The 26,074-nt window shown below is 39.3% G+C and overlaps 1 non-coding gene across 1 annotated transcript; it reads left to right on the forward strand.

Moving 5' to 3' along the window:
* The first annotated feature begins 19,860 nt into the window (after window positions 1-19,860).
* LOC116877410 lies at window positions 19,861-19,963 on the forward strand. Its single transcript, XR_004384641.1, has one exon. It is a non-coding gene; the product is annotated as a U6 spliceosomal RNA (small nuclear RNA).
* The last annotated feature ends 6,111 nt before the right edge of the window (window positions 19,964-26,074 follow it).

Here is a 26,074-nt window from a genome sequence, read left to right on the forward strand (position 1 = left end):
AAAGAATTAAAATAAAAATGAATCTTAACATATATTTCCATCACCTATAGGTAACCTGGTAAATATATTGGTGAGTTTCCTCTCTCTATAAATATGAATATATTTTCAAAGTGGGATGCCTGGGATATTAAAATATGTATACCTGGGTGTTCACTGAATATTATGTTAGCCAACATCTTTCCATATATTTTTTAAATTACCATCTTTAATGACTGCAAATGATTCAATAAGTAATAATTTATTTAACCATCTCCCTAAAGTTGGAACTTAGAGTTTTCCCAGTTTTTCAGTAATATAAGAAATACTGTCTCTCACATTACTTTCCCAAGATTGTTTACTGGAAGTGAAATGGTGAAGAGAACTTTTTTTTTTTTAAGATTTTATCTATTTATTTGACAGAGAGAGAGAGATCACAAGTAGGCAGAGAGGAAGGCAGAGAGGGGGGAAACCGGCTCCCTGCCAGGCAGAGAGCCCGATGTAGGGCTCAATCCCAGGACCCTGAGATCATGACCTGAGCTAAAGGTAGAGGCTTAACCCACTGAGCCACCCAGGTGCCCCTGAAGAGAACTTTTTAAAGCTCTTAAAACATTTATTCCTATAAACAATTTAATGATTCTAAGTAGTTCTTTATATAGATGGCTGAAAGAAAATGTTGAAATGAAATTGTATGAAATATGTCCTTGTTAGCATTGTATGGCTAAAACCGTTTTGGTAAAATTGTCACCTTGACTTGAATGAATAAATCTTAAAAAAAAAAAAAAGAAGAAGAAGAAGAAGGAAGGAGGAGGAGGAGAAGGAGGAGGAGGAGGAGGCGGGGGAGAAGAAGAAAAAGAAATGGGTGCCTGGGTGGGTCAGTCGTTAAGCATCTAGGTTTGGCTCAGGTCATGATCCCAGGGTCCTGGGATCGAGCCCTGAGTCGGGCTTCCTGCTTGGCAGGATGCCTGCTTCTTCCTCACGGACTCCCCCTGCCTGTGTTTCCTCTCTCGCTGTGTGTCTCTCTCTGTCGAATAAATAAATAAATAAAATCTTTTTAAAAAAAAGAAGAAGAAAAGAAAACAGCTGGAAATAATATCTACCTTTGTGGAGTAGTAGATGTTTAAGGCTTCAAAAATCTTGGGAGAATTTGTTATGACTGAAGATAAAGTATATAGGAATTAAAAAAAAAAGAGAGATCTTTCTCTAAAATTAAGAATTTGATAATAAGCAAGAGAATGTTGAATTTGAAGCGAATGTTAAATTTAAAGAGATTCTTGAATCTTTGATTCATTAGTTTCTAAAAGCTTTTTAAGATGTCAGCTTCATGAGGTCTTTATGTTCTCTGCCGCATAGAGCAAACCAGGTTAAATGTGGATGATAAAGACCCTTAGGAAGAACATTGTGCTTTGATGAGTCACCACACTTAACCTTCAATAGCTGGGGAGCCAATTACCTGCAACCTCAGCTGTGTAGACCCTTACTTTCCTTCCTCTTCCTAATAGTTACCCAGATTTATGTTCCTTTAACATCTCCTTAGGACCTGGAACAAACGTGGGCAGAAGACATGAAAGAATATAAACCTCAAATCCACCAATTTTGTTACAGTCAACTCTAAATGAAGCGGATTATCTTTTCGACATGGGCAATACCGATTAGTAACACCTTCTACCCTGGAGGAACACGGCTGGGTGCTGGGGAGACAAATGAGCTCAGGCAACTGTCAAACAGCCCAGGATGCTGCAAGGCTGAGGCAGAGCTCGCAGCAGAAACAGTAGAGGTACTCATAGTATACCTCACAGAGGCAGTGAGTTTTACAAATTTCAAAGGGTCTTCACATGCCTGTGGTCATTTAGACCTGCTAACGCTACAAAAAAAAAATAATCACCTGTATTTCGGAACCGGGGCACAGACCCTCAGAGAGCTTAAGTGTCTTGTCCAGTGTCACAAAGTCTGGAGGTAGCAAGATTAAATATCAAAGCCAGATGTTCTGATGGCAACACTTACGTACTCCCACACTGCCTTCTTATAGCAAAATTTTATTGACTACTACTGGGTGCCAGATCTTCCACTTAGATAATCCACTTAGATTTTTTTAAATGTAGGTCTTTCCTTCAAGAGCTTTAAGACATATCAAAAGGGTCAGACACGAACTGAAGCTATAATACTAAATGGATGTAAGCCATAACTGGGATTCAAGGTAGAAAAGTTCTCTGAATTTCCAGTGTAGTGAAGCAGTCTCATGAGGAAGCAGCCACTAATGGAGGGGTGAGAAAGGACTTCGGACATAGTACATGTCTCCTGCCTTCAAGCTCTTGCACTAAACTCCAAAACTCTAGACCAATTCTTTTGACAATACATAGTGGATGAAGAGCTTGGGCTTTGGGTCAGACAGGCCTGGGTTTAAAACTTGGCTCTGACACTTAACTGGTTCTTGAGCAAGTTGACCTTGAAAAAATTGTTGACCATTCTAAGCCTCAGTACCGTCTTCAGTCCAGGGATGATAGGAGTGGGATCTGGCATTTAAGGCGGTTGTGAGAGCTAAATGAGATCATGCATTAGAAGTTCTTAATACCTCATCAGGTGTACAACAAGATCTTAATAAATATTAGGAGGATGGTGGTGGTGGTGGTGGTGGAAATGATGACAATTAGGTATGTGGATTGGAGTCAAGGAAGGGGATTGGAAAGGAAGAAGGATGATGGGGGATCAAGAGAATTTTTATCTAATTCATGACTCCAGCTAGAAGCCAAGGAATCTGTGATAAGCTGGGGAGCCACAGGTTGGGAGAAGAGGGTGGAGCTTCAGCATTCCTTAGAAGGCAGCAAAGCTGGATTCCTGAAGTGTAGTGGTTCCAAGACAAGTTATGTCTCCTCATTGGGCAATAATGACGTTACCAAGCTGCCCAGTCACCCTGACTGTCCACTGGAACAGACCAACATTGAGCTCCTCTCCAGTACATTGGCCGCACTCTGACTCACCAATGGCTTCTTACGGATTCCTGCCACAGACTGAAGTCCTCAATTGTGTCTCAGGCCTTGTTTCCTTTCCCCGAGCATCCAGTCTGAGACCTGAATTTCCAACTCTTGAACTCTAATTTTATTGCTAACATTCTGCTGTGGTATAATATATTAAATATTATAATTAAGTTATATGTTATATAAAATAATATATAAATAACTATATAAATAAAAATAAAATAAATAAAATAATAAATAATAAATTAAATATTATAATTAAATATAATGTATTAAATATATTAAAGAGGATTGCCCTGGGTGTCCCAAGCTCAAATTCTGGCTCTGTCACTGACTAGGTATTTAACCATGGACAAGTTACTTATCCTCTGTACCTCAGTTGCCCCATCTGTAAAATGGGGACAAAAATATTATCAATAACAAAGGTTTTTGTGAAGATTAACTAGGAGCTTACAACTGTGGCTGGCACAGAATTTAAGTGTTCAGAATTTAACTGTTACTAAGATTTTTCCCCTTTCAAAAATGACAATTCTGGTAAATGCTAAGTGCGAGAAATATGTTACAACTGTTATATGAATTGTGAGATTATTTGCATATTTCAATGATCAGTTTTCATTCCACCTTCTCTCAAGCATGAGATAGTTGAGAGTTCTGTTTGGGAATTTTTGTTTGTTTGGATAGTTCCTGAAGATCAATCAAATGATGCCAGAATACCCATTAATAAAGAAAGGACACAATACCTATTAATGACATTTTAAATCTTATTGTCAGCCATTGTTCATCTATGAACACCTAAAAACTAAAATTTTCAGGACGAGATGTTTGTGTGTGCCCATGCCCAACCTTTATATCTGTCAGAGTTTCATATATAAGCATCTAGATGAGATAAACATAGAGAAGGTTTTCCCTGGAAGAGCAGAACGGGAATTGCTGAGATTTAAACCAAGGAATTCCTGCTCTATGTGCTCTTGCCCAAATAGCTCCGTAAGTAATTGCTTATGTACAGTAGAAACCTGAAGCTACTTGTTTTTTAAAATATCTTCCATATTGCTTACAATTATAAAAGTTACCCTTGCTCACTTTAAGAAATGGGAAAACTAAAAATATGGTCAAAGAAGAAAATTATCATCTACAGTTAGAACTCCCACAGCAATCCAGGTTTAACCTATTTTCTAATCATCTAGTCTTTTTTGTTCTGTGTACATTAGACATATGAGAACTTTGTAGAAAACAAGCACAATGGCAAGAATCAATTCTAGAGTCGTAGAGGGATATTTCATAGTGATCAAGGGGTCGGTCCACCAGAAAGGGAACACAATTCTAAATCTGTATGCACGCAATGACATAGCTTCAAAATACAGAGAGTAGAAATCAACAAAATTACAAGAGAGACTTTAAAATACCTGTATCCATGGCTAGATAGTTTTTTAAGACAAAAATTAGTAAGAATATAGAAGATTTAAACAACACAGTTAAAAATATTGGCCTAACTGCCATATATAGGACACCACATTCAACAGTGACAGAATACACATTCATTCCAAGTACACAGGGAACATGTCAAAATTGGTCATAAAAAATGTCAACGAATTTCAAAGGATTGGAATCCTGAAGCATATAGTCTCTGACTAACATCAAATTAAGATAAAAATTATTAACAAAATGAACCAGACAATCTCGACTTCTTGGGAAGTAAGCCATACACTTATAAATAAGAGCAAACAAGAAATCCCACAAATAAGAATCCTAAAAGTTGGAAAATATTTTAACTGAATGAAAACTTGTATGACATTCTGACCATATCAAAACTTGTAAGAAGTAACTAGAGCTGTGGTAGAGGGAAATATATTGCCATATTTAACATGTTTCATACATATGTTAGAAAAGAAGAAAGACTAAAAGTCAATGTTCCCTGTTTCTGTCTCAAAGAGTTAGGAAAACACACTAACCAAAGGAAAACAAATGAGAAGGCAGGAAATAAAATAATAATGATAAGAACAGAAATCAGTGAAATAGAAACAAAAGTGCAATAAAGAAAACCAGCCAGCAAAATAATTCTTTGAAAAGATTAATATAGTAAATGAACCTCTAGCAAACTGAAGAGGGGAAAGAGTGAAAATACAAATTACTAAAATCAAGAATAAAAAAGGGGACATCATTATAGACTTGATAGATGTCAAAAAGCATTAAAAATACATTATAAATATTATGAAACCCTTAATGTCAATTAATTTGACAATTTGGGGACATACAGAAAAATCCTTTAAAAACATAAGTTACCAAAACTGACAAAACAACTAGAAAATCTTAACTAAATTCTTAAATACCTTCTGATAACAATTAAAAACAAAAAAAGGAATCCTAGTCCTCAATGGCTTTGCCTATGAATTATTCTTAGCATTTCAGGAAGAAATAATACCAATTCTGTACTAACTTTTCTAGAAAATAGAACAGGAGATTTTTATGAGGCCAGCATAATTTGATTCTAAGACCTGACGAGTCGTTGAACACTACAACAAAAACTTATGATGTACTATATGCTGGCTAACTGAACATAATAATAAAAAAATAAATAAAACCTGACAGGACTGACAAACCACTTACTCTCAAGAATATAGATCCAAAAATCCTGAACAAAATATTAGTTAAGAGAATCCGGTGATATATAAAAGGGTACTATAACACAAACAAATTGAGTTTATTCCTAGAATGCCAGGGTTGTTTAATATTTTAAAGTCAATGTAGTTCATAATATTTACAGATTAAAACAAACAAAATTATGATCATCTTGATAGATGTGGAAAAGGCATTTGATACAATCAATACCTGTTTGGGATGAAAGTGTCAACAAACTAGGAATAAAATAAACTTTCTTTAATCTGATAAAGAATAGCTACAAAAATCCTATATCAACTATAATATTAAACAATAGAGGTGATTCAACATTTTTCTAGAGGTTCTAGCCAGTAAAATACAAAAAAATAAGTAAAAGGCAAAAGTTACGTAAAGATAGAAACACAACATTACTGTTAGATGACATGAGTGTGCACATGTAAAATCCAAGAGAAACTACAAACTATTAGAAACAATACATTAATTAATTTTATTTTATTTTTTGAATTTATTTATTTTTTAAATGCCTGTATAATTAACGTACAGTGTTACATTAGTTTCAGGTTCAGGGTCCCCAGACCCTCATCTCAGCTAGGCCCCAACCGTTGGACTTCTGTGTCTATCTGTGCATAACTCAGTCTCAGCAAAAATCTTGCTAGATCCATTTAGCAATATCTGGTCAAATTCCTCATCCCCCACCCTCCGTATCTAATCACCCTGGCCTGCCTTCAGCAAGAATCTTATCAAGTGGGTCTAGCTAGAATGAAGCTTCCTCCTAGTGATTTTCCTTTCTGACCCCCCGACCCCAGCCTGCCCCTTGGCTGTAAATCCCCCCTTGTCCACGCTGTACTCAGCACTGAGCTCAGTTCTGTATTGGAGGATCTTTTCCCCCATTGCAATGGTTTTGGGTTGGTTTTTGTTTTTTTTTTTTTCAAATAATATTTTATCTTCACTGTTTAATGAGTGTCCAGCTCCAGTTCTCTTTGACAGGGGTTCAAGGACCTGACACCCACCAGAATGCTAGAAACGTTTGGTTTGACAGCAAGAAAACAGTCCCTATGTGCTACTGAGCACCATTTATACCAAATAACCATTCAGTACAAGTACAGTCATGCATTGTTTTTAAACAGGTGTCCGATTAACTCTGGTGACACCCCTAAAGTCAGCTGAGTTGTATAAGCCTTCATCATAGGCTTGCTCTCTCAGGTTGGCAATCCAATTGTAACCCAAAAAACTGGAAGGATATTGCTGTCAAGCTACAGTAAAGTAGGCTGTGTTACTATAGTGTCACAGTTCCCACACAGAGCTGGAAGTGACTCATTTTCTCGTTAATTTGTGCTATATATACTTCAGTAAAATGAACTGGCATTTCTAAGAATACCTGATAGAAAAGAACAGAAGCTTTTCTTTCTCTTCCTGTCATCTGAGACTCTTAAATCATAGACAGTGCAATGTGTAGGGATCTAAAATACGCATTCCTCAGAAGGAGTGAGTACCAGCAGGCTTCCCCACCCCCGGGATCAAACAGTTTCTCCAACTCTTTAGAGATCTTCTTTGTAAATATGTAACAGTGGTTAGACATCCTTCATCGTGCAAACCAACAAAGAGCGATTAAATACCTAAAACAAACACGGCTCATTTCTTCTTTTCCCCAAGCTTGTTTTTCGACCCTGTGATGTATGGGAAACTTGGGCCAGATTAAAAGGAAGCAGAGAACTAAAAGTCATCACTCACAAAACATTTCATTTTCACACCTCACAGCTCTAGATGCAGCTGGGGAAGATGAAGAAGAACAGATGAAAGTGTATTTGCAGGATCTATTCTTTTAAGTAATCGGAGATGAATAAAAAGAGTCGCCATTGTGAAAATGCAATTGGCATCTGCAAGTGTTCCCTGTTTGGAAACTGGAATTATGGAAGAATCAATGGGCAGGGCTGCTGGAGGTGAGGCTGGTTGGTGTATGTCTTGAGCACAGCTAGATTACGGTGCTGAAACTGGATCCATTGAGCGAGAACAGTAGTACTTGCTTCAGCTTCTCAGGACACTTCTTTCTAAAATAGAGGCAAAAAAAAAACCCCAAAACAAAACAAAACAAAAAAACAACCAGGAAGTAAGGAGGAAACATCAAAACAACAAAAATAGATTTTACAAAATATATTGACTTAAGCCCATTAACATATGCAAAAGAAATAAATCCCCAGTCATTGCAAGGCTCTGTTAGAAGTTTGTGTTTTAGGGTTCCTGGGTGGCTCACTGGGTTAAGCCTCTCTGCCTTCGGCTAAGGTCATGATCTCAAGGGTCCTGGGATCAAGCCCCACATCAGGCTCTCTGCTCAGCAGGGAGCCTGCTTCCCCCTCTCTCTGCCTGTCTCTCTGCCTGCTTGTGATCTCTCTCTCTGTCAAATAAATAAATAAAATCTTTTAAAAAATTTAAAAAAAAAGAAGTTTGTATTTTAACCTGGATAAATTTGACATGTAACTCTGTAAATTTAAGGGGTGCATCTTGTTATTTTCCTACATTACATATTGTAATATGGTTGCCATCATAACCATATTTATCATGTTACATACTTACAGTACAATATTATTGTCTATGTGCAAAAACTATATATTAATAGGAATTTATTTTTAATATATTTGGGCAAGCTTGATGACTGTCTTCTCAGCCCGAAGAAGATTAAAAGAAGCCAAAGAGAGGGCCAGGATGGGATAAACACAGAGGCACACTAGCTGTGTGAAAGGGAGAGCCTAATAACCCAACATAGAAGCAGTAGAAACACAAACACAAACTGAAAAAAAGAAAAGAAAAAGACAGACAAGCTTAAACTTAAAATCATCCAGATCATTTGGGTGTGGGGGAATAGCTTCTCAACTGTGTCAAAGCAGAAGACAATCACTGTCAATAATAATGACCCTAGGATATCAATGTATGTTGCATTTACTTTGTGGTAAAGTAAGTGTGAAAAATACTGAATTAAATTAAAATAATTCCTTAACAGCTTTTCATACCCCTTGGGGTGCTATGGTTTTCTAAAACATACCATGGTTTTCTAAACTTTCTGACCACAAAATTTTTGTCTTATTTTTTATTTTTTTAAAGATTTTATTTATTTATTTGACAGACAGAGATCACAAGTAAGCACAGAGGCAGGCAGAGGGAAAAGGGGAAGCAGACTCCCCACTGAGCAGAGAGCCCGATGCGAGACTTGATCCCAGGACTCTGAGATCATGACCCAAGCCGAAGGCAGAGGTTTAACCCACTGAGCCACCCAGGCACCCCTTGTTTATTTTTTTTTAAAGATTTTCTTTATTTATTTGTCAGAGAGAGAGAGAGGGAGCACGCACAAGCCAGGAGGGCAGCAGGCAGAGGGAGAAGCAAACTCCCCACTGAGCAAGGAGCCCAGTGAGGGACTAGAACCCACGACTGGGATCATGACATTAGCAGAAGACAGACGTTTGACCAACTGAGACACACAGGTGTCCCTTGTTTTTAAAAAACAAAACAAAACAAAAAAAACCACCTCACAGAATTAGGTTAAGTGGGAATAAACCCTAGGAAACATTGCGCTAAGTTTTTAAGAAAAGATTATCTCAGAAACAGGAATCACAAATTTTAAGATTTCCATTTGTATCGACATAGCTATCTGTATGCTGAACATCCGTGCTCTTCTTTTCCTGTGTGTAAGCTTGTCACTGACAAGTGATCGTCCAGCTGAAGACTATATTTCTGACCCACTTTTGCAGGTAGATGCAGCCAGTAATTAAATCCTCAGCCAAAGGAAGGCAAGTGGAAGTAATGTTCTCCAGCTTGAGATTCCCAGTCACAATCCTTCATGGTCTTTACTCCTTTGTTGCTTGAATGTTGACATTCATGGTGACCTTGGAAAGCTAGCATAGAAGATGATAGAGCCTCTGTCAGACCACGTACCTCCTGCCTCCTGCTCCCAACACACACGCGCGCGCGCACATACACACAGAGACATACACACTACTACTGTCTCCACCTGACCTACAACTGCACTGGGTTATGATGAAGCATAAAATAAACAGCTATCATATCTGGCCCTGAAAGGGCTAAAGTAAAGTGAGGCTAATGTTTTAAATGGCAAGTTCCATCCCAGCCTCCATGACGGTGCTGCATCTCGCTCCTGTTTTGGAATACTATTAAAATTCAATTCTAAAATTTCCTTCTTGAATAAAGATAACCCAAGGTGCCTCTGAAAGATGCTGACAGTGTCTCCTTTCAAGTGCGATTGATTATCTTAGGAACCCACACTGACTGGCTGCCCAAGGCTTTTCACCCTTTAGAAAGGCCTGGACTTCAGTTCCTTAATAAACCCATCTCATTATCTGGAGGAGCCAGACAAATTAACTTTTCAGTAGATATGCCTATTAATTCCATATTTGTGCAGATTCCTTGATCTCTCGGAATTCTGTTTGAGCAACACTTGATTCAACAAATGTTGACTGAGATCCACTATGCTGGCAGCTAAGAGAGGTTTTGCTGCAGAGCTATAATAAGCAAACACTAAATAAGACACGAGACTTGAAAGCCACTTTGCCAGGCTATGCTAGGAAGTGGGCCACATTCATCATAAGCGCTAGTCCTGATGCACAGCACCTTTATCCTGACCCACTGCTATCTCTTCACTCACAAAACTGGGGCCTTTCAAAACAGTACCCAATGCCCTAGATTGGTGGTTCTCAAGGTGTTGTCCCCAGGCCAGCAGCATCAACATCACCCGGGAACTTGTTAGGAATGAAAGTTCTTAGGTTTCGTCCCAGGCCTACTGAATCAGAAGCTTGGGGGTGGTGCGGGGGGGTGGGGTCCAGTAACCTGTGTTTTCGCAAGGTGTCCCAAACACAGTGCTAAATGCACGAAGTTACTCAGTCCACTATGGGAATCTGCCCCCCACTGTAATCTATAAAACCTTCCCGGCATACTATTCAGTGTGGGTAATTCTGGCTGCCACAGGTAAATAGAGTAGTAGATGAGAAACAGAGCAGAGGGAAGCTTAGAGCAAGCTTCTCAGACCCATGTCCTAGGGTACAACAACCTAGGGTCTCCTAAATTTCATGAGGCTTGAAGTTACACACAGATAGAGACCCACTTACCATATGTCTAAATATTTTTAAGTTATAAATCAAACTAGTGAACTATTAAATAAGTATCCTCCTACCTTTGCAAATACATGTTCACAGCAACTTGGAAGGTCAGATTCAAATTTAAGATTCTTAGACTCCACAGCATTCTGCATTGGAACCTAATCATGGAGGGTGAAATTGGTCCCATCATCTCCCCTCCCCTCTCTTTCCATCCTTGGTTCCAGACCATACCAAGGGAGACCTCATGTGTAGATACAGTAGGCCACACATCCAAAGCTACCTCTTGGTCATCCCTGGGCTTGGGAGTAAGGTGGGTCCACTTGCAGGAGGACAAGCCAGAATAGAAAGTCATGCAGGCCCAGAGCGTGGTGTATAGGGATGAACTGTGATTCTAGGTGCAAAGAGCCCCATGTCCCTGCAGGAAGGGGCACAGCCAGAGGAGTGCTATCCTGGGGTCTCTAAAGGATAGAGAAAGGGCAGGGGCCTTTCTTGCCTCGTCTAAGGACAATTCTTCCCACACCCTCTTCCAGATACCGTGGGGAAAAAATAATCCCTATTCTAATAAGTTGGAAAAACACTAAATATCACATACTTCTCTTAGAAACTTACAGTGAACATTAGTATCATAGTAAACTTAAGAGTGTTAGGTCAGGTGGCCATAACAAAACACCATAGACTAGGTGGCTTAAGCAATAGTACATTATTTCTCAGAATTCTAGAAGCTGGGAAGTCCAAGATCAAAGTACAGCTGATTCAGTTCCCTTGTGAGGGCTCTCCTCCTGGCCTACCAGACAGGCAGATAGCTCTCTTTTCACTGCGTCCGCACATGGCAGAAAGAAAGGGCTCTAGTAGTCCTTCCTTCGCTTACAGGAACATGGATCTCCTCTGGGGTCCCCGTGCTTATGGTCTCATCTAAACCTAATTACGTCCCAAAGGTCTTACCTACAAAGACCATCATATTGGGAGTTAGGGCTTTAATATATGAATTTGGGGAGGGTAGCCCAAACATTCTGTAAGACATAGTAAAGACCCTGAGAAGGTCTGATTGCAAAGAAATCTGTGTGACTTTAACCTGTACATGTTTGTGAAAAAAAATTTACAGCTTGATGGATTGATTACCCCACAGAGAAACCTAATATTTGCTTTAAATTCCAAGTACCTTAAAACATGTACCACATTTGGCTCTACTCCCTTGGCCATAGTCTATTTCAACAAGATGGCACCTCAACTTCAGTCTATGACCTCAGATCTGCATGTGATGAACAGGTCAAGAAACCTTGTCTTATAAATAAATAAATGAGTAACCTTGTCTTTCATTTCAAACCTGCCCTCCTTTCAATTGTCTTAACAACTTGAATAACTCCTAGAGAAGCCAAGTATATCTGACTCACATTAACTAGAGGAATACTAACATCACTTTCTCCTACAACCAGGCAGGTAATGTCGTGACTGACTTCTAAATGCAATCAATAAACAAGTGGTTAAAATTCTGACCTCATTTCTAGAGTTCTAACGTATAGCATGGTGACTACAGTTGATAAATATACTATTGTATACTTGAAACTTGCTGAGCGTAGATCTTTCATGTTCCCACCACACATGCAAAAACGGTGAAATGGTGGATTTGTTGATTAGTTTGATTGTGGCAATCAGTTCACAATGTATACATGTATCAAAACACCACACCGTACAACTGAAATAGATAATTTTCATTTGCTAATTTTTACCTCGAGAAAGTTACCGGGGCGGGGGGGAGTCATTTTCTCTTGAGTCCAATAATAACAAGATTATGATTTACTTCACACATATTAAAATTTTTTAATATTGCTTATTGTCAAATAATTCTGCATTCACCACTCTCAGACCACTTCACAATCCTATCTTGTTTATTCGCCTTTATTTCAGTAATGGGCCATTATGGGAAGCTATAAATACAGGGCTGAATTGTGTGCTAAACATTCCATACAGGGTTTTTTTTTTCCCAGTCTTCAGTTCCTAACATGAACTTACCGTATTGACTTTGGCATTGGTATATTCATAGTGTGAGAAATAATAATAAAAAAAGATAGACTTTATAATCAATCAAAACAGCTTAAGTTCACTATTCTTTCCCCCTTAGCATCTTACTTTGCCTTTCTTTCAACCTGAAGAATTCAGCTTAGTAGATAGATAACAAAGGAAAAATTCAAGAATACAGAAATGAAAATTACATAAAACCTATGTTTTTCTGCAGCCTAAAATAACTTCTTCACTTTTTCCCTCTTTCTCCCGCTCTTTGTTTTATTTTTTAAAGATTTTATTTTTTACCTAATCTCTATTCCATCATGGGGGCTCAAACACACAATCCAGGATCAAGAGTCACCCGCTCCACTGACTGAGTCAGCCAGGGGTCCCTCCCATTCTTTAAATTGGGGGCTCTTATGAAGATTTACTCAGCATTTATAAAATCCGGGAGAGGAAAAAGAGTGGAAGTAAGCCTAAGAGTCAAGAGAAGTGTTTCACATTGAAGAACAATCACCGCACATGTTTACTAAGAAAAACATAAAGGATTCCCAGCAGGCTAATCCTAAAAGTTAGTCACTATTAATTCCAAATGAAGCTGTCCTCACAGCCGCCCTTACTCCTCAGCTAAAAGCTCCCAAGGGTTCCAGCCACACCGTTGCTGTGGTGACTGTTGCAACTGCTTGCTCATTTCAGCTGAAAAACATATTCCTAGTGTCAGCCTGTGCCACCAGATGATTTTGGCTTCAAGCATTAAGGTCACTGACATTGCTTTCTCAAAGCATGTTATCAGTCCAACATGCTGCAGTAAGAGAAAGTTAAAACAGCTGTTGTCTAGGCTGGGAGCCATTCAGGGTCTCAGAGGATGACAGTGCCCTTGGTCATCACATTTAGAGTGCAGTCCTCAACTTTATGGCTAGGGGGTCAGTTCCATTGGTATGTCTAGAGACAGTTTGACTCTAGAATGCTGATCAACATCCATCACGTTTACAAAAATAATATATAATCTAGAATGTGTATTATTTCTCACTGAGAAATACAATCATCAAGAACACCGAATTCCTTATGCCCCTTGGTCAGAAAAACCCTGTGTGATATCTAGAAAACCCAAATTCAAGTGAAGAGTGCTCTGTTATCTGGGAATCGAAGCCAGGAAAACAAACAGGAAGACACTACAGAATAAAGATTTGGTTCAACTTTGATATTTGATCCCTGGTATGAGCTTTTATATATTTTTTTAATTCCCATATCTTCATGTTCTGAAAGATGAAATTCACCGTTTGTGGTAGGTAGAATTCTAAGATGGCCCCCCAATTCCTCCCCTGCCCCCTGGCATAGGGGTCTAGATAATCCCCTCCCCTTGGGCATGGGCAGGAGCAGTGAGTATGTTGGGATAGTCACGACTGTGATTAGGTTCTAATCAGTTGCCACTGAGCTAATTAAAAGAGAAAATATCCTTGCTTTTCTAAAAAAAAATTATTTATTTGACAGAGAGAGAGAGAGAGAGATCACAAGCAGGGAGAGTGGCAGGGGGAGAAGAGAAGCAGGCTCCCTGCTGAGCGGGGAGGTGGATGCAAGGCCTGATCCCAGGACCATGGGATCATGACCAGAGCCAAAGGCAGATGCTTAACTGACTGAGCCACCCAGGCGCCCCTCTTTGCAAGCCTTTTCTGAGAAGGTGAAGTAGCACACATATATTCTTCTGGCCAAAGCAAACAGCCATGGAGTTAGCTGCCTATGGAGAGGGCCATGTAATACCCCACTCTTCCAACCAACATACCTCCTATATTTCATTTATGTGCATTCTTCCATAGAACTTACACTCTATATGATGCAAGAAAAATAATAAGACTTTCCTACACCACTGGAAAAGGAACACTGAATATATAGCTCTTCTGAAAACGTGTTTGCTTGTTTTTTAAATGCTATACTTTATCATATTTCTCTAGATGCAGAGAAAGTTCAGGCCTTATTATAGGTCTTTATAAATAAGGTCTTTATAAATAGGGTCTTTAAAAATAAGCCTAGTTCATTGGGTGTTATACACAACTGATAAGTTATTAAACACTACATCTTAAACTGATGATGTACTATATGATGGCTAACTGAATTTAAATTTTTTTTAAAGTAGGTAAATAAATAAAAATAAGCCTAGTTAAGATAGCATTCTGTAAATGCTCCTCTTGACAGGTGAGACCTATACAAAGACAGGTGATTTTCTGAAGACAAGCAGAGTACTTGTCGAGAATGAAGGCACAGTGAGAATGAGATACATTTCACTCTAAACACTTATATGTGCATGTCTATGAATAACAAAGACTAGGGAGAAGATTCTAACATTGATCTCGCTTCTCCACAGCTTGGCTGAAGGAATAATTTTATTCCAATTTGGATCCCTCTTGTTCTGGTCCCAGAGATCCCCTGTGTGTGTCTCACTCCTGCCATCTTGTTCTGAGCCCTGTATTGCTTACTAGAATGCCCGCTTTTTATTTCAGAGATAATGACGCTGCTTTTGTTATCTTTGCTTGTGAAATTGGCCAAGACTCCTTCTTTAAGTGCTGAAACTTTGCCAGTGGATTTCTGAGGAATCTCTTAGTTTTCCATCAGTGTGCTTTACAAAAGGCTGACTGCCTTTGTCCTTGTGTAGTAAAAATGAAAAAATGCTCTGCTTTCCCAGAGGCATCGAGGTGGCATAATCATCCCAGAGGGAAGATAAATTCCTGCCTTCCTACTTCCTTCCATGTGCAGAGACCCATGAGAAAGGAAACCACACCTAAGTCTTTGATTTTATTAAAGAGAAGAGTGCAATAGTGCTTTGAGTCCCGGGACAGATGAGTTTGGCTGAGTAGCTTAATGAATTTCTCTCAGCTCTCTGATATGAGGCCCAGAGCTAAGTTTTGGAATGGGGACAAGAAAGATCCAAGTTACTTAGAATAACAGTGTGAGAGGGAAGCTGAGCTTTAGGGACAAGAGTTCAGCAAGGTGGGGAAAACTTGAGGCCTGTGGAGGACAGAGCCACTGAAAAATTTACTTGAGCAGGAATGACCCAAGGACTTCTAAGCTCAGGATTAAATAATACCAGTTTTAAGTTGTTTGCCTTGAGGTACTGTCCCTCCCTGCCCAGGATCAGTGGTTCTTTAGGGTGTGAAGGAATCCGGCATTTCCTAATACGGTATAACACTGAGGAGGTGGACAACACCCATAGAGAGTAATAGCAGTGATGGTAAAACAGACACATAGATCAATGGAACAGACTAGAGCCCAGAAGTAACATCATGCATATTTGGTCAATTACTCTACAGCAAAGGAGGCAAGAATACACACAAGAGAAAGCATGGACAGCTACATGCAGAAGAATGAAACTGGACCACTTTCTTATACCATACAGAAAAATAAACTCAAAATGGATTAAAGACTTAAATGTAAGACCTGAAACCAAAACTCCTAGAAGAAAATAGAGTCAGTAAACTCTTTGACATCGGTCTAGCAACATTTTTGGGGTCTGGCTCAGTAGGCTAGAACAACAAAAGCAAAAATAAACCAATGGGTCTACGTCAAACTAAAAACTTTTGCACAGAGAAGGAAATCATCAATAAAACAAAGCAGCAACCTACTGAATGGGAAAAGATATTTACAAATAGTATGTCCAATAAGGGGTTAACATCCAAAATCTATAAAGAAGTCATACTACTTAATATTAAAAAATCTGATTAAAAATGGGCAGAGGATCTGAACAGATATTTTCGTAAAGACATGCAGATGGCCAACAGGCACATGAGAAGATGCTCAGTGTCACTAAATATTAGGGAAATGCAACTCAAAACCATAGTGAGATATCACCACACACCTGTCAGAATAGCTAGTACCAAAAAGACAAGACATAACCAATACTGGCAAGAATGAGAAGAAAAGGGAATCCACATGAACTCTTGGTAGGAATGTAAATTGGTGCAGAAAAAGTATGGCAGTTCCTCAAAAAATTAAAAATAGAACAACTATGCGATCCGGCAAATCCACCTCTAGATATTTTACCTGAAGAAACTGAAAACACTCATTCAAAAAATATATGCACTCCTATCTTTATTGCAGCATTATTTACAATATCCAAGATATGGAAGTGACCTAAATGTCTATCAATAGATGAACAGATGAAGAAGATATGATATATATACAAGGGAATTTTACTCAGCCATTAAAAGACTGAAATCTTGCCATTTGTGATAACATGGATGGACCTAAAGGGTATTATATGCAAGTGAAATAAGTCAGACAGAGAAAGACAAAGACTATATCATTTCACTTACATGTGGAATCTAAAAAACAAAACAGACTCATAGATACAGAGAATGAACTGATGGTTGGGAGATGGATGGAATAGGTGAAGGGGATTAAATGTATAATCTTCCAGTTATATAAAAAAAAATAAGACATGGAGATGGAATGTACAGCATAGGGAACATTGTCCATAATATTGTACAACTTTGTATGGTGACAGATTTCATACTGTATATAAATATCAAATCACTCTGTTGTATATCTGAAATGAATACAATATTGTATATCAGTTATTCTTCATTTTTAAAAAAAGTGGTAATGAAGAATTCAGTTGAATGAGAAACTTTGATTCAGAAATGACTTGAAGAAATGTAAACCCATAAGAATCATGAGAGATATTTCAAGCTGCTAGGACACCACCCCACCCATAAGTAGGATAGGAACTTGAACCATTTTAATTTAAGGGTTGACGTCTGCTCAAAGGACCCCCCCCCCACATGCGATGCTGCAGCGACCTCTTTACCCCTTATCTTGGCACTAGCAGCTGCATTTCCCCTGCAGGGGTAATATTTACAATGGCAAGAGGAGGGACATTTCCAAATCCTTGTGGCAGGAACAACCATTGCTTTGAAAGAATGTGAGCTGAAAACAAACATTGGTGCAAGACCAAGGATGCCCTTTCACTGCCTAAACGTTACCATTGGATGTGATGCTGTCCGCAGAAGATCAGGAGCAGCTCATATGTTCGGAATCCATTGCTCAGTTTCCACAGACCCATCAATCATCATCCAAGTTGGACACCATCGGATTGGTGAGAAGCCCTTCTGGGAGCAGTGGAAAGGAAGACCTGTAACTTGGACCAGAAAGTCCATGTGAGACATCGTAAAATTTTCCCCACACTTTCCTCCCAAGTGATGGATGATGTCAATATGAATCTATTGCTCTCCTCTGACTTGGTGGGTCAAGCTCTGTCTTAACAAGGCCTATTTTAACAATAATAATACCTACTATATCAGACTCCTCTTATGAAAGACTCTCATAATTGCATTTTCTAAGCAGTAATCCTGCATGATCCCATATTTAAAAAAAAAAAAAAAAAACTCAGATCCAGATAACAAAATCATAGACCCCCTCTTTGAATAATTGCAAACATGCAGAAAGTGGACTCAACAGTATACTTCATAAGGGCAGAAACTTGGGGGCATATCTGGTTCACCCACTGTTGTCTCCCAGGATCTAGCATAGTGCCTGGCAAATAACAGGCCCTCTGTGACTGGGTCTCTTTACTGTTTCTAAATGTCAGGTTTCATTTGTGTGGTCTGGTCTCCAGTCTTCAAGCGCCACGCTTTAATCCATCCAGGCAGCTGGCCGCCTCTGGCTCCCTGAAGACTTCCAGGACAAGAGGCTGTACAGCCTCCCTGGGCTGCTGAGTCACCTTCCTATCAGGAAATTGTTTCTGCCTTAGCTAAATAGGTAAGCAATTTTCTTTCTATTTCAGACAGACAACCTAAGTTTAAAAAAAGATGAAGTGAATAGCTCAAGGTTATACAGAAACTCTGGCCCAGTTAGGAATAGAACATAAGTGGTTCCCAACATTCAATCCTATAGTTTCAGTCCTATTCCTTTTGCCACACAACCTATCTTTATAATTTATAGATATTGTTCCCAAATTGCTCACCGGAAATTCTGCTTAAATATTGAAGGTAAAATAGCTCCATGTATCCAATAGAGAGAGAATATATATAAGAAGAAGTTTTTCCCACGTGAGGAATGAATCACTGTAAAGAACATTTGTTCAGTTGTTTCATTATAAAATAAGAGCATTCCTCCCAGCTGCCACAAAATTCAAATGCTCTATTTTGTTACTAAACAATCCTTTTAACACCAAGCCAAAAATAAGTCACAATGTTAATGCAAACATCTTGCAAGCCAACTAAAAGAACTTGTGCCAAATTTATCAGAGTTAGAGGGAAATTGTGTTGGATCTGCCTGCCTCTGAGAAACTTTCTATTAGATCACCAGTCAATAGGGTAGCAGCATCTGCTGATGCCAAGTGAAAGACATGAGTAATAACAGACAGCTTTAGAAAATACATTTTTCTTCCATAGTTAGCAATGCATGACTCACTAGAACTCTCTAGACACTATACAGCATGAATGACTCAAAATTTGACCAAGGACAGAGCACAGTCAGTTCTCTCTTCCTACACTAGGATTTCTTTTCTCAATTATCACTCATTTGTTAGCTTACTTCAAAGGCAGAGAGTCTTGGTTCACTCTCCTTCCTTTTTTAAAAACAATGGTAATATAAAAAATAAATATTGAAGTGCTTCAGGAAAACAGAGACTAAACAGAGAATTATGACTAAACTATAATGAATACCGAAACCAAACTTCAACTGGCCTAACTCCCACCATTTGCAAGGCCACATTGGGAAATGAACAGGGTTAATTTCCTTCTTGAACATTGACCAATGACTAGAGATTATTGCACTATGAGTCGTGCCTTATGGTTACAGGCCAATGACCTGCTTATCCAAATCTTCAGTAGCCAATAGTAGCATCAAAGATATTTTGAGAAATAGTTTAGTCTCCATGGCAGAGGTCTTGATTTCCCTCAAGCAACTATTCTCTTTAGCGCTTTCCTTTCCATTCCATCTGGCATTCCAACTCCAGATTGATTTTCCTAAGAGATTTTTTGGATTATGACAATAACTTAGCATGATGACAATGACCACAGGTCTTGGAATTAGACCATTTGACTTCAAATCCTGGATTCACCAATTAATTTCTAACCTCTCTATGCCTCAGTTTTTCATCTGTGACATGGAGTTTATAAGATACTTGCATAACTTTTATTTTAACTTTGTGTTAATATATAAGTATATATAAAATTTTTTAATTAAAAAATAAATAAGTTCATAAGAGCAACACATAAACTAAAATTGAAATGATAGGAAAAGATTAGCATGGCCCCTGCACAAGGATGATATGCATTTCGTGAAGCATCCATATTAAAAAAAAAAAATGAGTATGTAAGAAAATAGAGCATTCGTGGCTGTAGAGTCAGACCTGGAATCAGAATCCTGATTCTGCCATTGAACTGCCTACCAATTATACTAGTTATCCCACACCATGTAACAAGTCACCCCAAAACTTTCCGAATTATGACAGTAATAATCATTTTTTACCTTCCACGGTTTCTGTAAGGTCAGAAATGTGAGAGTTTTATGTTTGGCCAGGTCTCTGATGGGGTTGCAGTCAGATGTTGGGAAGGGTCACAGATGGATAAAGACTAGACTGAGGCTGGGAAATCTACCTCCAAGACAGCTCCCTCAAATGACAAGTTGGTGCAGGCTATAGGCAGGAATATTCAGTTTCCTTCCATGTGGGCTCCTTAAGCTCTTTCAGTGTCCTGATGAATTTGCACCTGGCTTACTCCAGAATGAGTGATCCAAGAGAGCAAAGCAGAGGCTGCGAAGCCTTTATGACCTTGCCTTGCAAGTTATGTACCATTACCTCTGTTCCATTGGTCATGCTGGCCACCCTAACCTAATGTGAGAGGGGACTGCACAAGGGCACAGACATCAGGAGGTATGGATTGCTGGCAGTTATCTTGGAAAATAACTACTGCAAAGAACCCAGACCAAGACTTTTTAGGCCTTAGTCTCCAATTTGTCCCCTGCAGTCAATATACTCCCCTCATAAGGTTGTATAAGAATTAGATGAGATGATGCATGTGAAGTACTTGGTCTGAGCTCTGAGTAACATATAGAACTGTTGAATCACTATATTGCAGATCTAAAACTAATGTAACACTGAATGATAAGTAAACTTGAATTTAGAAAATAAACTAAAAATTTTTAAATAAAAAATATATATTTAAAGTACTTGGTACGTCAGTATTCAAAAACATTACTTAGTATTATTAAAAGCCAGTAGTAGGGGGCACCTGGGTGGCTCAGTGGGTTAAGGCCTCTGCCTTCGGCTCAGGTCATGATCCCAAGGTCCTGGGATCAAGCCCCACATGGGGCTCTCTGCTTAGCGGGGAGCCTGCTTCCTCCTCTCTCTCTGCCTGCCTCTCTGCCTACTTGTGATCTCTGTCTGTCAAATAAATAAATAAAAAATCTTTAAAAAAAAAAAAGCCAGTAGTAGTTATTAAAAGATTCCAGGGACAGTCCTGAGGAAGAAAATGTTATTCTGGGGAGTAGCTAGAGTATAAACTCCCTCCTTCATCCCCCCATTTTTACTTCTTCTGGTGGACTTCATTTTCTCTCATATATATTGGGCCTCCTCATAAGATTTTCACTTGAAGAAAGGATTCTCCAGCTTAAAAAAAACATAAAGCATTGCTGTAAGTCATATTTATTGCAAATACTAAGAACTGTAGGATAGATAAATATGTATATATGTATGAATATACGCACACATATGTATAGATGCACGTACAATAGACAAATATGTATACAAATATTTGCATATCTATATCTATATATAGAGAGAGATGTAGATAGAGAGAGAGATAAAATTTCCATATAGATAAAATTACCTAGCTAATAGAGCTATAATGTGACTGGAAAGCAGTAAGTATCAAATTGAAAATCCCATAGGAGACCACCTACTCCAATGTTAAAAACCTTAAGATGGTTAAGCCACTCATTTTCCCCACAGCAATCACGTGGAAGTGCTGATTTAAGGCTCCCAGATGAACAGATGGAGTAAACTCCTGCACATCTGGAAGGTTTGTCCATTCACCATTGCATTTATACAAGCCTGTGTTTTGGACATGCACTGTCCTAACTGCTGGTTATAAGCAGTGAACAAGACAGATAGAGTCCCACCTTCTCCTTTTGTGAAGGAGAAACATGGACTAAACAAATAAATGAACACCACAATTTCAGGCACCAAGAAGTGCTATGATAGTAACCAAACACAGCAATGTGGTAAAGTAAGGAGTAAGGGGGCTGATTTAATAAGAGTGGTCAAGAGTGTCTTCCTCAAGGAGCTGATACTTGAACTGAGACAGAAGTAATGAGAAGAAACCAGCCATATCAGGAAATGAGAGAGGAATTCATAGAAATGTACTAACATGACAAGATGGAGCCATCAGACAGCCTCATTCTGATGGAATTCATTAAACTCATTCGCTGTTCATTAAAGTCTTTGACATTTTGTTTGAAGACCTGTGTGCCTTTGATGCTTCATCTGCATAAGGACATTTGGCTAAAGTTACTGTCCAGAGCCAATCTTTCTGGCAAAAAAATCAATGGAATTGCCAATGATGGTGTGGCTGAAACTGACACCTCCAAGTTAAAAACTAGGCCTGAATTGGGGCCATTCTAAAAATATTCTAGACTATCTGGAAGATCAAATAAAACATATGAAAATAGAAGCAGTAGAATGAAGACCAAATTATTCAAAAGATAGCCTATATACTCTTGTCTACTTTCCCCCAAATCTTTCAACCCTTATTTTTCACCACCGGCTGATATACTCAGATTGTTGGGTTGATTGAAAGAAATAAATGTGATGCATAAGTCTGAAAGAGAAAAGGAGTATATTACAAGGTAAAAATCAAACTATGCTGGAGTTGGAGAGACCCTAGACATGGTCCTGTCTAATCCCCTCACGTTATACATGACCAAACTAAGCTTCAAAGAAATTAAGCAACTTCCCCAAAGTACATAGTCAATGGCTTTTGGCAATTTCCTCACATGTCAATGGAGGTGGCAGGAGTGTGTTGGAGGGCAGAGAGGGCGGAGAATCCCTTACTTCCCATACAGCCTCATCTTCATATAGGGTGAGCAAGGACCTCTCCATCCTGAATTCAGGGACTGCTCCATCCCCAGATCCCCTTCCCAGCAGGTAAGATGCCCTAATTTACAAGAATCTCCTTCTGGAACCTCTGGGGCCTGGAATGGCAATAATAATAGATTCTTTTACCAAGCACCTTCCTTATACTATTTTTAGTCAATTCTTGCTTGCTCATTTCTTTTCTGTCTTCTTTCCACAGGTTGAGTGCCAGGGATATACTAATAAACAAAATGGCTACAGTCCCTATTTTAAGGAGCTAAGAGTGCGGGAGGAAAATCAGCAATCAAAAAGGTCTCCAAAATAAGTGCTTTACGATAGTCCCCCCCACCTCCCTATCTGCAGTTTTGCTCTCTGTGGTCTCAGGTCCCCGCAGTTTCAGTCACTGGCAGAAGATCCTCCCGACATACTGTCAGAAGGTTAGTAATAGCCTAACTCTGTCACAATGCCTCACATTTCACCTCACTTCATCTCAGCACACAGGCATTTTTAATCTCACACCATCACAAGAAGAAGGGTGAGTACAGCACAGTAAGATATTTTAAGAGAAAGAGACCATATTTACCAGTTTTTGTTATAGTTTATGTTCTAATTATTCTATTTTATTATTGGCGATTGTTGTTAAATTCTTACTCTGCCTAGTTCATAAATATAGCATAGGTGTGTATGTATATATATAGGGGGTCTAGTACTATCTGTGGTTTCAGGCTTCCACCGGGAGTCTTGACACACATGCTCCATGAATGTGGGTCAGGGAGACTCCTGTACTTGGGGAAGTATGGGGCATTATGGGACTGCTGGGCAGAAGCAGCTCACCTGGTTCAGAGGAGGGTGGGAAGGAGGAGAAGTTCCCAGCAGAAATGGCATTTAAGTAAAAGACAGTAAAGCTGGGGTAAAGGAACTGCTCTTTTAAAGCCTGAGTGGAAAGCAGGTCCATGGCACATCTCAAGCACTTAGGGCAGCTCAGTGAGGTTGTGGTGTAAGATACAGTAGGGCAAGTGGCAGGAGATGAGAGGCCTAGACAGAAAGATATCGGTAGTGTGTCAAGAGCAAGGATGGTGAGACAGTTAGAGGTTGGCATTCCCAGAACATGGTGATAAGCTGAAAATATAGGGAGGCAGAAGGTAAAGTCAAGATACTGCCCAAGCTTCCAGCTTATGGTGTAGCCAAGAGGGGCACCTGTTATCCAGGAAAACTGCACAAAGAGTAATGTTTTGTTTTATTGGAGGTAGGGGTGGAGATGGGTTTGGTTTTGGACCAAATGAATTTGAGTTGTCCATAAAACACCTCCATAGTGTCCAAGAGTAGTTGAACATAAGGATAGGGACCTCAGGAGAGAGAGCTGGACTGAAAGGTGGATTCATGAGTCATCAACATATTACCTCCTGCTTTTAGATGATGAATCTGAGACCCAGGGAAGTGAATTAACATGCCCAGGGTCATACTAGCAGGTACAGAGTAGAGATTTCAACCCTCGTCTTCCCAATCCCCATATCTGTGCCCTTCCCATGGAGACCTGGAGCTGTAGTTACATGCTTAATGAGGAATGGCAGAAAGGTGCTGCAGCAGAGCCCATGCTCTTTAATTTCCATTTCTAGAATATACAGGGAAATACAAATATATCTCGTGTATGTGGCCATATATGTTCTTCAGCTGGTGCAGCCAGCAAGTTGCCTACTGACGAGCAACCAGCTTGTCCTTTGGATACATTTCCAAGAAATATCTGTTGAACTGAAAGAAATCAAATCATGTCCTCCAAAAATTCCCTTTCTCGTTCCCATAAGTTACCCAAAGGAGTTTAAGGTACCAGGCGTGTCCCCCTTTGATAGCTACCACGGGCCCCCTGTTTTCTGTGCTCCCTGACAAGTCCATGTGGGATTCCTTTGACCCTGCTTTCTCGTGTCTAGAACTCATCTCCAATATCTGTCCTTCATCAATGCCTTCCCTGACTGTCTTCCCCCAATTGTCAGTCGTACTGTGCATGGACTTACCCTTCCTGGTGCTTCTCCCAGTTCATTATTTTACTATACAGTTCTATTACTTGGTTCATGCCTGCCTCCTCCTCTAAATGTTCACTGTTTTATCTAGGTGTTTATCCCAAGTTGCCAAGAGTGCCTGGACATAGTAGGAGGTAATTAATAGATAATTGTACATTGAATGAGTGGATTGCTATTCTCGGCCCCCAGATCCCCTAATTAAAAGAGAATCCCTACTTTATGCCTCTTTCTCTCTCATATTGACTATGGCCTTCTGAAAATGAAGGTGAGAAATTTTAAGCCACTTTGTTAAACAGGTCCTCTGTATGTAACAACAGCCATAATTCTAAGTTCCAGCTTTTAAAAAAAAATAATTAATGGATACAAAAACTGGCAACGAGAGGGAAAATAAAGGTGGATGTGAGAGAGGCTAAGGAAGGTTTGTGTTTTGACTCCACAGTAGACAAAAGTAATTTATATGTCCTCTCTTCATCCACACGTCATTTGGTTTCAGAAATTGGAGTCAAACTAAGCACTGTAAGTGTGATGTTCACAGGTCATAATGAAATTTTTAAAAGCGCATCTCTCCCCCAGAGTCAATGAATTTATTTTAAAGATCTTACTGAAAATGACTTACACTAGGTTTTAAAAGTTCCCCAATCTTTTTACCTATGACATTTCTGCGAAAACCAAAGATGAGAATGAGAGCGATCCTGAGCTGGGAAAAACATTCAAAGCAAATACAAATGCACTGTCTGTCCTTACATTTGGCCTTACTGAGGGACGTGATCAAAAAGGGATTGTCGACATTCCTGCTCAGCTGTATTGAATTCCTCTGATAGGAACTGAGGACAAGAGGCCGTATAGAGATCCAGAGTGGAGAGAACATTCGAGTAGGAGACAGAAGACCAGAATTCTAGTTTCCAGCTCCACCGTGTAACAGTCATTTGACCAAGTGTTCACTCCTTCAGTGTCCAAGATTCAGAAACTATAAAATGACAATAATGGAGCTTTGGTTCAAGGGGACAGACTACACAGGTGGGCTTACCTCACTCCCCTCCCAGACATCCTATCAATCAACAGTAAAGATATATGAGAGGGGACACACCCATAACAGTACTCAAACTTGTAGGCCTTGAATTGGCTCGTGTTGAGAAAGGAAGTCACAGTCCAGGACCCACATAGGAGACTGCAACACTGGCAGTGGATACCAGGGAGAGTAAATTTTCCTTTTAATTTTGTAACCATAGGTATGGTTGCAGTGTTTTCTGTCCTCCACATGTATTGCTTTGTTTTCGTGATACCAACAAAAATGGCAATAAGAATACTTTCTGGCCCATTCTA

The sequence above is a fragment of the Lontra canadensis genome, unplaced genomic scaffold (assembly GCF_010015895.1).
Source record: "Lontra canadensis isolate GAN:19392208 unplaced genomic scaffold, GSC_riverotter_1.0 scaffold51, whole genome shotgun sequence".
Lineage (NCBI taxonomy): Eukaryota > Metazoa > Chordata > Mammalia > Carnivora > Mustelidae > Lontra > Lontra canadensis.